Source organism: Mastigoproctus giganteus, chromosome 14, assembly GCF_048544385.1.
Source record: "Mastigoproctus giganteus isolate SK-2022 chromosome 14, ASM4854438v1, whole genome shotgun sequence".
Taxonomy (NCBI): Eukaryota; Metazoa; Arthropoda; class Arachnida; order Uropygi; family Thelyphonidae; genus Mastigoproctus; species Mastigoproctus giganteus.
This window is the reverse complement of record NC_143588.1, coordinates 37665980-37680232: the sequence shown is the minus strand read 5'-3', so window position 1 is coordinate 37680232 and position 14253 is coordinate 37665980. Positions and strand designations below refer to the sequence as shown.

The 14253-nt window shown below is 36.7% G+C and overlaps 1 protein-coding gene across 8 annotated transcripts in view; it reads right to left on the bottom strand.

Moving 5' to 3' along the window:
* LOC150075069 (paired amphipathic helix protein Sin3a-like) overlaps positions 1 to 14253 on the bottom strand; it is a 718000-nt gene that overhangs the window by 664063 nt on the left and 39684 nt on the right. The window lies entirely within an intron of this gene.

Sequence of the window (14253 nt, the reverse complement as noted above, 5' to 3'; positions counted from 1 at the left end):
CAATTTTTCTATTACTAGCAGTTATTTTACCTTTTTTTTTTTTTTTTTTTTTTTAATTACTGTCACTGTTTGTTTTGTTTTACTATGAGAACTCTTTTGTGCCTGTGTAGTGTTTCTTAGCATTAAATTCCAAAATTACTTGAACCACGGTATAAACAGTGGCTGCCAAGATCCAGTAATACCTAAAGTCTAATGTACATTTAGCCTGTTCATCTAGTCGTGCTGTTCTCAAAGAAGCAGCTAAATCAGAAATGCTAGTCTTTATTCTTAATTAAAGAATCCATGGATAACGTTTACCCACCAGAATACCAGTATTCTCTGGTATTTGTTTACCTACCATTCTTGGTATGTTTACCTACCATTCTGGTAGGTAAACGAATAATCTTAGTGAGGTCGTTAGTAATTGCAAAAGCCTCAGCATCTTGACTAGTTGGGTCCATATGAAAAGAAAACACAAGCCAGCTGGAGAAGTGAACATTAAAATCACCATGAAAAATTACTTTAATGTTAAGAAAGTTGGACTGGAGAAGAGTTCAGCTTCAAAGAAACTAAGCCAAAGAGTTCCAAGTGATTAGCTCGGTTGAGAGAACTATAAAAGCAACAGATGAATCTGACAGAAATCGATAAAAATATTTTAAGCCAGATTTCAAATTACTGTCTCTGACAGGGAATATCAGAATGGACATATGCACATGTACCACCTTTGAAGCAAAAGGAATCATACTGCAAACAGCTAGGACAACTGAGATGTGCAGTGGTTGAGGCAACTGATAATTATCAGCTGCCTCAATCTTGAATCTTAAAGTAACAGAAAAAGTAAGTGGGGCTTGACAGCCTGTGGAAATGGACATCACTAACTCTGACAACATGTATTTGTGAAACAAATGAGCATGTTTCTGGGAGGTTTAGATCTTTTCACAGTCAAGTTTCTTCTATTAGCTGACTATTAGCATTAGTAGAGGCATATGATGCAAGAAAGCAAGCTTATGCAGCATCAGCCAAAAAAAAAAAAAAAAAAAATCCTTTCACTTCACCCCCTCCGTTCGTTCGAAATACCTGTCCAGCTGAGCCTTAAATTTATTTAGGCTATCAACTTCCACAACAAGGGATGGAAGTCTGTTCCACCAACCAACTACCCGCTGGCTAAAGGCAAATTTCCGCACATCTATCCTACATCTGTCTTTCCTCAATTTGAATTTATGCCCTCTCAGGTGATTATTCTGAGCAAGAGGCAGTATCCCATCAGCACTGAGCATGCTCAAACCATTCAAGGCTTTGTACACCTCTATCAGATCACCTCGCCGGTGCCTAGTCTCCAGACACTGTAATTTGCCTTTAGCCACTGGACCAAACCTTTTGGTAACTGGCAGGCATCTGGACTCCCTCCAGATGCTATCAGATTATATACTAGCTGATCCAGATGCCTGCCAGTTACCAAAAGGTTTGGTCCAGTGGACTATCGAGCAGCTGGGCCACAAACACCATTTTACAGCTGTACCTTTAAAATCTAAGGAAGACTAGATCTCACCATAATGCCCATCAAACTGCACCTGTTGTGAGAATGAAGACTGGGCACATATTCTATGTGAATGTATAATTTACAATATCCCCAGAACACAGCTAATGGCACAGATTGGCCCCCTTCCCAGGGGAGAAGAACACCTGTTTATCATAGAAGAGGAAACTATAAAGCCTTTACATCCTTCACACAAAGTATTCGAAATGCACAGAACTATCCAAAGAATGGCAATTCAGCCTCCCAGCAATTAACCAAATAATCAATAGTTAAAATTGCCCACGTCTCCCACCATGCTCAGACGATGACTTAAAAACTGTCAGGATAGCAGTATTCTGCACCCTGACAGAAACCTGATTTTTTTCCCCCCTTGTTAGTTGTTGGCGCATCAGCTTCTATGGCCATAATGCACCTCCCAAAGTTTTTGCATTTTACTGTGATCCAAGCCCGAGGCAGGAATCGAACCCGCGACCTTTGGGTTGCTTGACCCATGAGTGAAGAAACTTGAAAACAGAAATGCAGCAATAGCTGCCAATAGCCATATGGCAATCTGAAGAAGGCCCTCTAGCCCCCTTCACCTTTATATCTACTGCTTGGTGGAGTCATTTTCATCCTCCTCTCCTCTCCACCCTATATCTTCTACTCTGGTGGGGCAAGGGCATGCTCCACTGAAAACTGGGGCTACCTCTCTATTGGCCCCATATTAAACTTAACATGTCTAAATTACCTTACGCCCATAACTTGGCCTAGCAAAACTAAGCAATTTTACCCCTACGTCGACACATTTCTTTTTTTTAGGTCCTAGCCGCCGAAATCTCAGGAAATTAAGCGGCAGGACCTGCCAGAGTGAAACAGACTACTGGGTTCTTGGTCTGCCTCCACGGGGCATAAGTGGGGCAACATTGGGCCTCAGTAGGGGCCCAGTGGCTAAATGACCAACGGTACAAGGCATCACACATATACAAAGTCCATACAATTTTAAATCTTTGGCTTTTCCAGTCAACTGGTTCACCCACAATGTAAACTACGTGGAACCCCTGGTGCCGTTTGACCCTAAACACACTTTACACTTTACCTCTGGGTTGCTAGGCATGCACTTTACCTACCTGGCTAGCCCGGTCGGCACAGAAACCTGACACAACAAAACCAGATTGACCTGGGTACCCCCAGGACTACCCTGCCATGTGTAGGAACCTGTGGGGTCCCCAGGTTCCTGCCATGTGTAGGAACCTGGGGACCCCACACCAAATAATTACTTATTTAGGGGAGGGAGTGTAGAGGCAGCCAGGGAAGCAGATCAGCTGAAAAATATCAGTAAGCTAGTAGCAAGGGGATGCAATGTAGAATGAAATGAGAATGAAAGCCAGAATAAACAGGCTGGGCACTGAGCGAAAGAGCGAATTAGGAATTATGGAAAAAGGGAATAAATGTAAGAAAGAGTGACCCAGCATGGGGAAAAGAGAGAGAGTGAATGAGTGTTATGGTGAATGGGAATGAGTGGAAGGTCAAATGTAATTGGCTGAAAGAATTTAATTTAAGAATTTAAGAAAGAATTTAAGAATTTAATAATAACTTGCACTACTTTATATATTTTAACAAACACTTACTAACACCACAAACACTTTCACTGCATTCTCCCCTGGCCTGCACCACAACTGAAGAATAACAGTAAGTTGAGGTGCCCAGAGAGTGCAGTGCAGAAAGCAAGAGTTGAACAAATGAAATGAATGCCAGAAGGATGAATGAGTGTAATTGTGTGAGAAAAAGAACACAACCATAAATGTTACAGTTAAGTTTCAACCCTAGTTTCAATCATTTATTTAACTATTTTTACTTATTTAACTATTATGCATTAGTATTAAATTTACATTACACACCACTGCATCTCCCCCCCACCTGATGTGTTAGAAAAAAGATGAATGAGTGAGTGAAGAGAAAAAAAAAAAAATATATATATAATAAAATATATGAGAAAAGTATAAAAACAGAATGCAAGTAGAGTGAGAATGCAGATTATGAATGAAGTAAATGGGCAGTTTGACCATCCTACTGGACTCATAGCCGAGTGGTCATGAGCGGGAGTGCAACACATGCTCTTTGAGTAGACCGGGGTTCAAGCCATGACTGCTCAATACGGTCGATCTGCCAACCTGCACTAGACCAGCGTGGCAGATTATGGTCTATTTCCCTCAGCATGAATTGTTGAAGAGGCTTCCATTCTGCAGTGGGTTGATAGTGGCTGCAGTTTTACTGGACTCGACACAACACGCCATTTGCCTATCTGAACTGGGTACTCAAACCCAGTCCCTTTAAAACCCCATCCCCAGGAAGAGGGGGAGACATGTCTATATCCTCCCCTCCCTGCTCCCCCATAGAGACGAGCTCCACCCTGCCTTCGCCTGGCAGAGCTAGTCCCCCACTGACCTCTTTGGGGGATGCCTACTCTATCATCCCCCATCCTTCTACCTGTTTTCTCCCAAATCCTGTCTCACCCCAACTCTAACTAAACTGACCGAGTACACCCCATTAATAATGCTGCCGAATTCTAAATTCAACCGCTGTCTCGAAAATCTCTTTTGGCCTTTCCAAATTGTAGTGTTCAACCCCCCCCTTTTTTTTTATAAATAGGCCTTGTCACTGAAATCATTGGAAAATAGGTGGCAGGGGCTGCCAGAGTACTTAAATAAGCTACTGGGTGCCTGACCTGAATCCCAATAAGGGCCCAACAGCTAAATGGTCAGAGAAACAACAGAACATAACACTACACGACATTCCACTCCCCACTGTGTCAAGAAAAAAACAGAGTATACAATGCAGAGATGGGGGAAACCCCTGGTGCCATCAGACAATTAACATACTTAACACTTTACATAAAGCCATCATAACTTCCAAAGATATTAATCATATTGAATAATGGAATAGATGGGGTAGCCATAGCTTTGCTATGGAAACTAATCATGGTTTCACCACTTTTTGGCTTCCAATAAGCAAAGTTGTAATATTACACGTTGACGAGAATCATCTACCACATGCAGAAGCTTGCCTTCAGCCAGCAGGTAGTTGATTGTTGGAACAGACTTTCATCTGGTGTTGAATAAATTCAAGGAAAAGCCAGACAACTTATTAGAGGAGATGAACAAATGGGGTGTGTGTGTGTGTGTGTGTGTGTGTGTGTGTGTGTGTGTGTGTGTGTGTGTGTGTGTGTGTGTGTGTGTGTGTGTGTGTGGCTACTGCTGTATAAGCTCTTGCTTTCTTGCATCGTTTGCCAATACCTAATACTGTGCCCATTATAAAATTTTAAAATATAATTTTTGATTTGCAAACAGTTTTCTTCTTTTTATTTCATTTTTAACCTAACTACTTTTAAAACCTATTACAACAATAGAGTATCATTATTTCTATATGATTTAGCCCCCCCCCCCACTCATCTTCCAGAATATTATGAAAAAAATTATATTCATAACTTCAACAGTTTGGTTTTTTAAGAAATATATAAATAAAACATTTATAACATTTCAAACTTATTATATTTATTAATTTAGTAGCTTATATCATGATTATCAATAGACTACTTTGTTTTTTTCTTAAATGCATTATAAAAGTAAAATATCTTAATCCTAAAAAAAGTTTGTTTTTTTTTTAATTTTAACCTAAGCAGAATTTTTTTATCACCAGTTTCAAAAAAATGCATCTATGAATAGAGATGTTTTTTACTTTAAAATTTTTTTTGTGGTAATTATAATCTACAATTAGGGGTTGGCAACCTTTTTTTTGATCTAATTAAAAAAAAAAGAAAAAAAAAAGAGAATCCGAAGAGCTGCCTGCACCTCAGCTTAAGCTGGGGGAGGAGGGGAGTTTTTTTAACAAATGGAATAGAGTGGGAAGTGTTTTATTAAAAAATATATATTTTGAAATATTATTTATTAATACTAAAAAAAAGTAACAAACATCCAATTAGGTACGAATTAATGGGACTTTTGCTGCTAAACTTCTTGAGCGACTCTCTCAATATCAGGCGAGTATGCCATAATTTTCATCTTTAAACAAGCTGAGAGACTCGCATTGTTTAGATGGTTTCTTGATTTATTTTTAATATAGTTCATGTTCAAAAATATTTCCCCGCAGAAATACATTGAATCAAAAACTGAGAGAAGTCCAAACGCAAATATTTTCAAATTTATATACTTGTCCCTTTGATGAGCCAACTCCTCAAAATGTTTCTAAAAATAATTCAAAATCTGATTTACAGGAATTGTGAGGAGTCTATGGATGATGCACACTTTGGATTTAGAGAAGGACTGGGTACAAGAGAAGCACTATTTTGTGCCCAGGTCATGGTGCAAAGGGGCAGGGAACAAAAGATTGATGCCCACCTTTGTTTTATTGACTTTGAGAAGGCCTCTGATCAAGTCCAACATACCAGGTTCATCAAGATCCTTGCGGGTTGGGGCCTTGATGAAAAGGACGTCTGAATAATTAAACACCTCTACAGGATCCAAACATCTGTTGTAGTTGATGGCAGAAAGACAGAAAACATCAACATTGAAAGTGGAATGAGGCAATGATGCGTACTCTCCCCAGGGCTGTAGTGGAGGATATACGTGGGTATACCACTGGATTTTTTTAGGTGAACAGCATATACCTTCTGGTTTTTGAGAGACTTGAAAAAACAAATTTTATTATAATATTTACTGAAAATTAAAAAAGAAATTTATTAGAATTTGATTCTTAGGCAATACTTATAGTTTTATTATTTTTAATATATATGCTGTATATAAAAGTAAGTAAATATGCTGTGTATGCACACGGTTATACACCATATACCCTCTGGAATTCAATGAATAAGCATTGTATACCCTCTGCATACGTAACATTCACAGAGTATACCTTCTGCTAATTTTACAACTACAGCACTGACTCTTCCCCTCCTGTTTAAAACAAATGAAGGAATATCTGTCAATGGTAAAGTGATTAACAACCTTCGCTATGCACATGACACTGTATTTTGTACAACTGATATACAGGATTTACAGGTACTCCTCAATCGTGTGAGGGAAGAAAAAATGAAAGAATGGGCCTCGGGATTAATATCAGCAAGACTAAGCTCATGGTCCTTAATGTGGCAATACCAACACTTCCCCTTATGTTAAACGGAACACTGATAGAGTTGACAAAATCAAATATCCAGGCTGTTGGATCAATAACAAAAACTAACCGGATATGGAAATAAAAGCAATGATTGAAGTGGCCAGGCAGTATTTTCTTAAAATGAGACCTGCATTGTGCAATGGAAGCCTGGATCTCCACCTTAGAATCTTACATTTTGTCAGTTTTGTTATATGGTGTTGAGACGTGGACACTAAAAACTAACACCTCGAAAAAACTAAAAGCATTTGATATGTGAACGTACAGAAGAATGCTAAAGATACAATGGACAGCAAGAGTGACCAATGAGTATCCTGCAGAGAATTGGAAAAACCCAGCAATTGCTGAAGGATATAAAGAAAAGAAAAATGCATATCTTGGACACCTGATGAGGAACAACAAATACACAATTCCACGGCTAATTATTGATGGGAGAATGAATGGAAGAAGAAGAAAGCCTGGGAGAAGATGTACATCGTGGCATGATAACATTAAGAATTGGACAAGACTGAACACCGAGCAACTGATCAGAGCTGCCACAGAGAGACATTTACAGTGGTGGTCGGTGACCTCCATTAGGAGATGGCACACAGAAAAAGAAGATACTTGTCTGATAAGCTACTCCATGCATAGAACACAATTTGGTCTTGCTTTCAACTCATCTATTGCTGTCCATTTGTGTAGAATTACAAGGGCAGCCTTTTGCCTTACCAAATCCTCAATTTCAGTTTTAAAGCATTTTTGTCTTGCACTCCACATGTCCTTGATTTTTAAGTCCTCTTAACTCCATTTCAAATTTTGCCTCATGTGGGCTAAAAGTTTGAGTCACAGTTACATGTTCAAAGAGCCACAAGGGGCATGCTGGGAATAAAAAAAATTCACTTAAACAATATAATGAAACCTACATCAAAACAAAATAAACATATTTTAAGCGCATTGTATTTACCTTTTTTTTTTTTTTTTTTTTGTAATAACAATTTAAAATAAAATAAAATCACCAACAGACATACACAAAAATGGCTACACGCACAAGTTTTAGAATAAATATTCAAGGCACACACTACTACTACTATATACTACTATCCTCCAATATGTATATCAGAACAATAAATAAAGACACCTGGTTAGAAAAGTGATGGTAAAGCCATGGAGGCCATATGCAATATCATATTTTTAATATTGAGTACAGACCTCCATGGACTTCAATGACATCAATAATTTGTGGAATGCTTTGCACAAATTTTTGGTATATGGAGACTCTGGTCTTGCTCCACTCTGTCCAAGGCTGCAATTAGTGCTATGCTTGAACTAGGGAACCTTGTCTGTCAATCGTATGTTCTTCCAAAACCACAAAGTGTTCAGTGGGATTCATATCTAAGCTCTGGGGCTGGAAATGACAAGTTCACCATTACTCTCCTCAAATCACTGATAATTCATTACACACTGTGCTTTGTGACACAAAGCCTCCCCAAAGAAATGGCATGTGCAAATACAGAAAAATTTTTAAGAATGTCCTGAAAGATAGATGCATTCATAGTTTCATCAATGACTACCAGTGGTCTGCATAAAACAGGCCTATACTATCACATTACTATCCCTGAGCTTTACTGCCACTAACATGACCAAATAACCATTTTTTGGGACACTTCAAAAAGTTATCCACCTCGAAAATAAATAAACAACATAAACTATATTCACCCCCCCAACACAATACATCCCCTTGATATATCTTCCATTTGATAACGTTAAAATATCTGAGGTGAGGGGTATTTTTTCTGGTCTCTGAAAAAGCCATTTATAGCTTCCTTGAGTTCATCACACTCTCCCAGCAAATTTTTCAATTTTGTAAGAGGAAATAATTACTACTAAGGCCAGGTCTGGACTCTAGGGCAGGTGTTTAATTCTTGGAATCCACAATCTCTTGGTGCAGCAATTACTTTATAAAACTTGTGTACACAAGGGCTGTCAGGAAGAAGCAAGTAGGAATTGTTCTTTTACCATCCCGCTTAAATTTTTGAAAACAACAGCATAGGCATGATTGTCTTCTTAGGTTTGATTGATTTAGATTTTACTGGCGCAAAAACGACTGCGGTCTCTTCTTAGGTTGATTGTAATCTATCAAAAGAATTCCTTCCTTATTCCAAATTTTTCAGGTAGTAACAATCATGATAATTTCATTATGTGGACTTCTGTGGTGTTTACAGATCCCAAAAGTAAATTCACATTTCATAAAAGAAATCCTTGTGGATCAATATCACGAATTTCCCTCACAAATTTGAACCCAGGGCCGGATTTACACATAAGCTAAACAAGCTACAGCTTAGGACCTCACAAGGAGCCTCACTCTACCTAAAAAAATCCTTTTTTAATATTGTCACAGGTGAATTGAAAGAGAGAGGGGGGCCTCAATACATGTTATAGCTTAGGGCCACAACAAATTTAAATCTGGCCCTGTTTGAACCCTGCATTATTTCTTTAGGGGCATAAGCATTCTTGGCACACAATGAAAACTTATCTTTGACATGGACAAGTGTTTATGAAGGCTGGTTAGTACCTCTCAAATATATTACATTCTCTAGCAATTATAAACATTTTAATATGTCTATCCTGCATAACTAGCTCTTCAACTGTTTGGCATATTTCTAGAGTTGTCACTTTTGTTGGTCATCCCTGAGTCAGAGTCCTTTATTCTCAACCTCAATTAATCTGCTTAGACCAAAATATTTTATCTGGTATTCAGATGGGATATCATCAACACGTAAGCTTTCACTGTTAAAAAATAACTACTACTGGCCCATTCCTTCCTTTCGTTTGTCAAAAATTTGATGGCCTGATGCTCCAATTTCGTGAAGTCCATGTTTTCCTTTGGAATGGCTACTTGAAATATCTTTTGTACTTCACTGTACTGAGTTGGACCTGGGCAAATAAGATAGACATTTATGAGAGCACAATAACATTTCAATTTTTTATATATAAAACATATTTATAGTCAAGGTAGATAATTTATTGATGCCCATAATATGTGCAGCTATCTGCTATCAGACCATTCTTCACTCCATATCACTTTCTGCCTCTGCTCTAATGTCAAATCCTTCCATATTTTTTGGAATGACAGGCAGAGCAACAGAGGTAACCAATTCTATCTAATGGTTGTTGATCACACATTTTTCCCAATTTTTTCAAATCATTAAGGATGCCTTTGCAATATCCTCTCACTATCTGTTCATTATGATATAGGGTAATCTTGAAATAAATGGTTGTGTTATCTTCTGTTCCACTGGCAATATGCTGTTTCCAACATTTCCACTTTTTCAGCTCCTTGGCAAATGCATGCTACTGCAAATGGATGTGGCTGCTAGATCCTTTTCTAATTTCATTCTGTCTCCCTGGTACAAACAAGTATATATGCCTTTTATATCTAACCTTTTAACTGTTACTGACAACTACTTCTCATGTGACCTTTGGAATCAATCATTAGTTCCCAGAGATGAGGTGTCTCACAAACACATTGGAGGAAAGTGTATACCAATTACTGAAACAGCTTTAAAACTTTTTTTTTAACTACTATCCCAACATTTCAGTTGTTCAGTAAAGAGTATAAAATAAAATCACATAAAAACATAGTTTAATATTGCTACTTACTCTGATGTGCATGTTTTAAAATGAATCAGTAATTTTTTACCCCTTTTTATTTCTCACATTGAACTGCCTTAACTTTTCTCATGAAGGTTGTTACACCATGGGAAAAGTATTATGACTGACCTAAAAACAAAGTAAAATTATTCATAGAACTATTAAACTGTACAAATAGGAGGCCAATCAAAAAGTTTTGCCCTGCAGTTCAAGTCAGCACATATTCATTTAGAAAATCTGAAAATCATACATGTTTTTACATACCTTGTTTATGCACTATTTTTCGATATAATCTCAATCTTTTCCTACAGCTTTATGCCACCTTGTTTATTCATTCCCCTTTCTATTTCAGAATATTCCTCATTGTTGTGTAAAATTGTATCATAGTTCTTTGTTTATAATAAACCCAGGTATCTGACTCCATTTTGAAAACTGACTACTGCAACACTTCATATCACAATGTTATGAAATTCCATTGTACACAGGTTGAATCTATTGTAGAGTTTACAATTTAAATAAATTCAAAGTATAAAACTGAGAAAAATTGAGGTAAACTTTTTGAGTGACTACTGTAATAATACTAGCAGTTTGCATCTTAATAAAAATGCACCCTTGAACTCTGGAATGTCAAACTCAGAAACGTGTTCAAAGGCTAAACCAGCAGCTCTCTGGGGCTTGCAACCCACCCACCCACACACCAGTGTTTACACTACAAACTTTATTGTAATATTACTGAATGAAATATGAATATTTTCACATTTGTAAAGATTCTGTTCTTTCTCCTAACTAGCAATACAAATGAAGATTCCATATTTTAGAATTTTATAGAACTGGGCAATCTACTTTAAGTACCACTATTTATCATTATTTTTTTTTATAGGTTTCACCCAAGGAACCTGTAAAAGGTGACAACACTCAGGATGCACCTCAAAAAAATGTTTGAGAGGTCACAAGCAGCCTATGGAGAACCAGTTTGATGCATTGTTTAACCCATCAACAACTTCATTTTGTTTTCATAATGTAAATTTGAATTCCAACAAAACAAATACTATGGATGATAAATATGCTGATGGCTTAAGAGTAAAATAGTGATACCTTACCTATCATACAAGGTGTTTCAAAAATTATGTGCATTATCGTTGGATATATATTCTAGGCTCCAAAATAAAAAATAAGTCATATAATCATATGTCATATGACTAGAATATATCTCCAAAGATATTGCACATCTTATTTTAAAAGCCATTAGGGCTGTTTGAATTTTAAACAATGACATATAGTTTCAAATGGCAAAAAATAATAACAAATAAATAAGAATATGCAGCAATATACCAAGTAAAATGTTATTCACAATTGTAAAATGTTATTCACGTATGTCTAAAAATTCTTAATTTCATATTTTTTCAGCATTCTAAATTGGCTACAGCTATTTTTAGTTGCATTAGTGTATATATATGCTTAAAGTGCCCACTGTCATCATGATTCACATCAGTCCGGTTCTGCATTTACATGTAATAACTTGACTCCTATTGGATGCTTTCCATACATTTTTATATTTGGCTCTTCTATGAAGGTTTCATCAAAACTGGACCAATGGACACCCAAAATTTCATCAAAACTGGACCAATGGAAATATCACATTTATAAATAAGTCAACTTTCAATAAATGGATTATTCATGAAATTTTATATATTGTTCTATTAAAAAGATTTGTCCAGGCATCATACATTTCGTGAAAACTGGAAAACAGAAATCCAAATCCAGCCATCAACTTGTAATAGCTCAACTCCCAGTGGATAGATTTTCATGAAATTTTATATTTGCCTTTATTAACCTGACTAACATGCCTAAATTGCAATGCACTGCATACATTAGCTAACTTGTTTTATACCTTCATAACTGTTCAGAATCAAAAACCCTTAAAATGACATTTTTTTTCCTATTTTGGATCCTAGAATATGTATATCCCAAAATACTTTGCATGCTTTTAATTTAAATTCACTGTATAATTATTATAATTAAAGAACATAATACTCTCCCCTCTCATCACTACTATGGAACAACTGCAAAAGTCAAGTGAAGCATTTCAGTGGTATGGGAGAAAAAAAAAAAAAAAAGAGAGAGAAAAGAAAGAAAGTAGAAAGTGCAGGCTTCAGTTTTACAAGGAAAGACTATAATGAATTAAGGAATATTTCTTGGACTTTATTAACTGAGATAACAATTATACATCCTCAGTGTCGCAAATACATTCATTCCAGCAAGAAAACAGCACAAAAAGGATACCAAAGTGAATGACAAGAAAGCTAAAAGAATTAACTGAGCAAAAGAAAAAAAAAGTAAGTGCTAATTACAGACTATCATGTGAAACTGCTGCCTTCCCATCTCATCCTACTAGGAGGTCTGACAAGAGCGGAGTCAGGTGCACCTAATTCTTATTTTCATCTGCAAATAAAATACTCAGTTTTTGGTGGAAAATTTTAGTAGTTCTTTCCTCAATTTATTTCTATTTTAAATTTACTTCATCTTATATCATGCTGAACACAGCTGGATTATATTAGCATTAGCACTGGCAAATGATGCAAAAAAGCAAGCTTATACAGCATCACTCAAAAAAAAAAAAAAAAATACCTCCCATTTTACCTATTCATTCCCTCCAGTAGTTTGTCTAATTCTTTCTTTAATTTATTTAAACTATCAACTTCCACAACAACAGATGGAAGTTTGTTCCATCAATCAACCACTAGCTAAAGGGAAACTTCCACACATCTAATCTGCACCTGTCCTTCTCAACTTCAATTTGTGCCCCCTCTTTAGTGTGATCTAAGCAAGAGTAAGAAGCATCCCATCAGCACTTCTGTTCCAGGGGAAAATAAATAATGGAGTCAGAGGTGCAAACCAAACCAAACCGAACCAAACTCTACCCATTTTTCTGAACCGTGAACCGAACTAAAACCACTGAACAGATTTTTTTTCTGAACTGCGAACCGAAACAACATTTTTTAGTAAAGTGCTTTGGTATTTGGTTCAAACATCGAATATGGCCTATGGATCAACAAAAGTTTGGAAAATTTTCATGGGGAAATCCAGTGAGTAGATAACATATACTCCTTCCTTTTTCTTTTTCCAATGTTTGTGGCTAGGCTTCTAGAATTGTTACTAAGAAAACATGAAAAGCACTGCATCAGATTAGGAGCCCATTTCAGGGGTAGGGAAAGAGTTTTTTGCTTTGACAAAGAAATGAGTTGCGGAGAAACCCTGTGGGCCACAGGGTCCCTGCTGAGCTATTTGAATAGAAGCTCTGCAGTGGAGCACATGGGAAGGGACACTCTCAATGCAGCAGAACACTTACACCGATCAAATCAGAGATAAGGAAGTGAAAGGACATAGTACTGAGAATCACTAATTCGCTTATTTCTTTGAAAAGATAAGCATGTTTCATTTCTGAGGGTTCATCATTCCTGTTTCCGCTCTGGCAGAGTGCACTTCAGCTGCAATATTAGGTTACCCGTGGACATCTTAGAGGAAGGATTCCCAAAAGAAGCGTCTTTGGTAAGTGTATATGTATTATTTTATTGAAACCTGTATTTATTAATTAAATTATAATAACTCCTGGAAACTTTTATTTGTATTGGATGAATTTTTATTTTATTTTGAATATTTTATTTTGAATATTTTTAATCGTAATGATGAGAAATGCATATACAGAGAATCTTCAGTATATCTAAACATGCTTAATATTAATATAGTTATAAGTGAAAAGGCCTATTGTGCTCTGGATTCATTATATACAAAGGGTACTAGGAAAGTTTTGCAATACAGCTTTGTTTATTTAATTTTTCCAAAGTAATTTCCTCTACATTCAATAACACCTCTCCATCCTCCGAAACCAATCTTTAAACCAGTTCTGCCAAGTTTCACTAGGGAGTAAAGTACACTCGTTGTCCCAAGCCCGTAGAAGG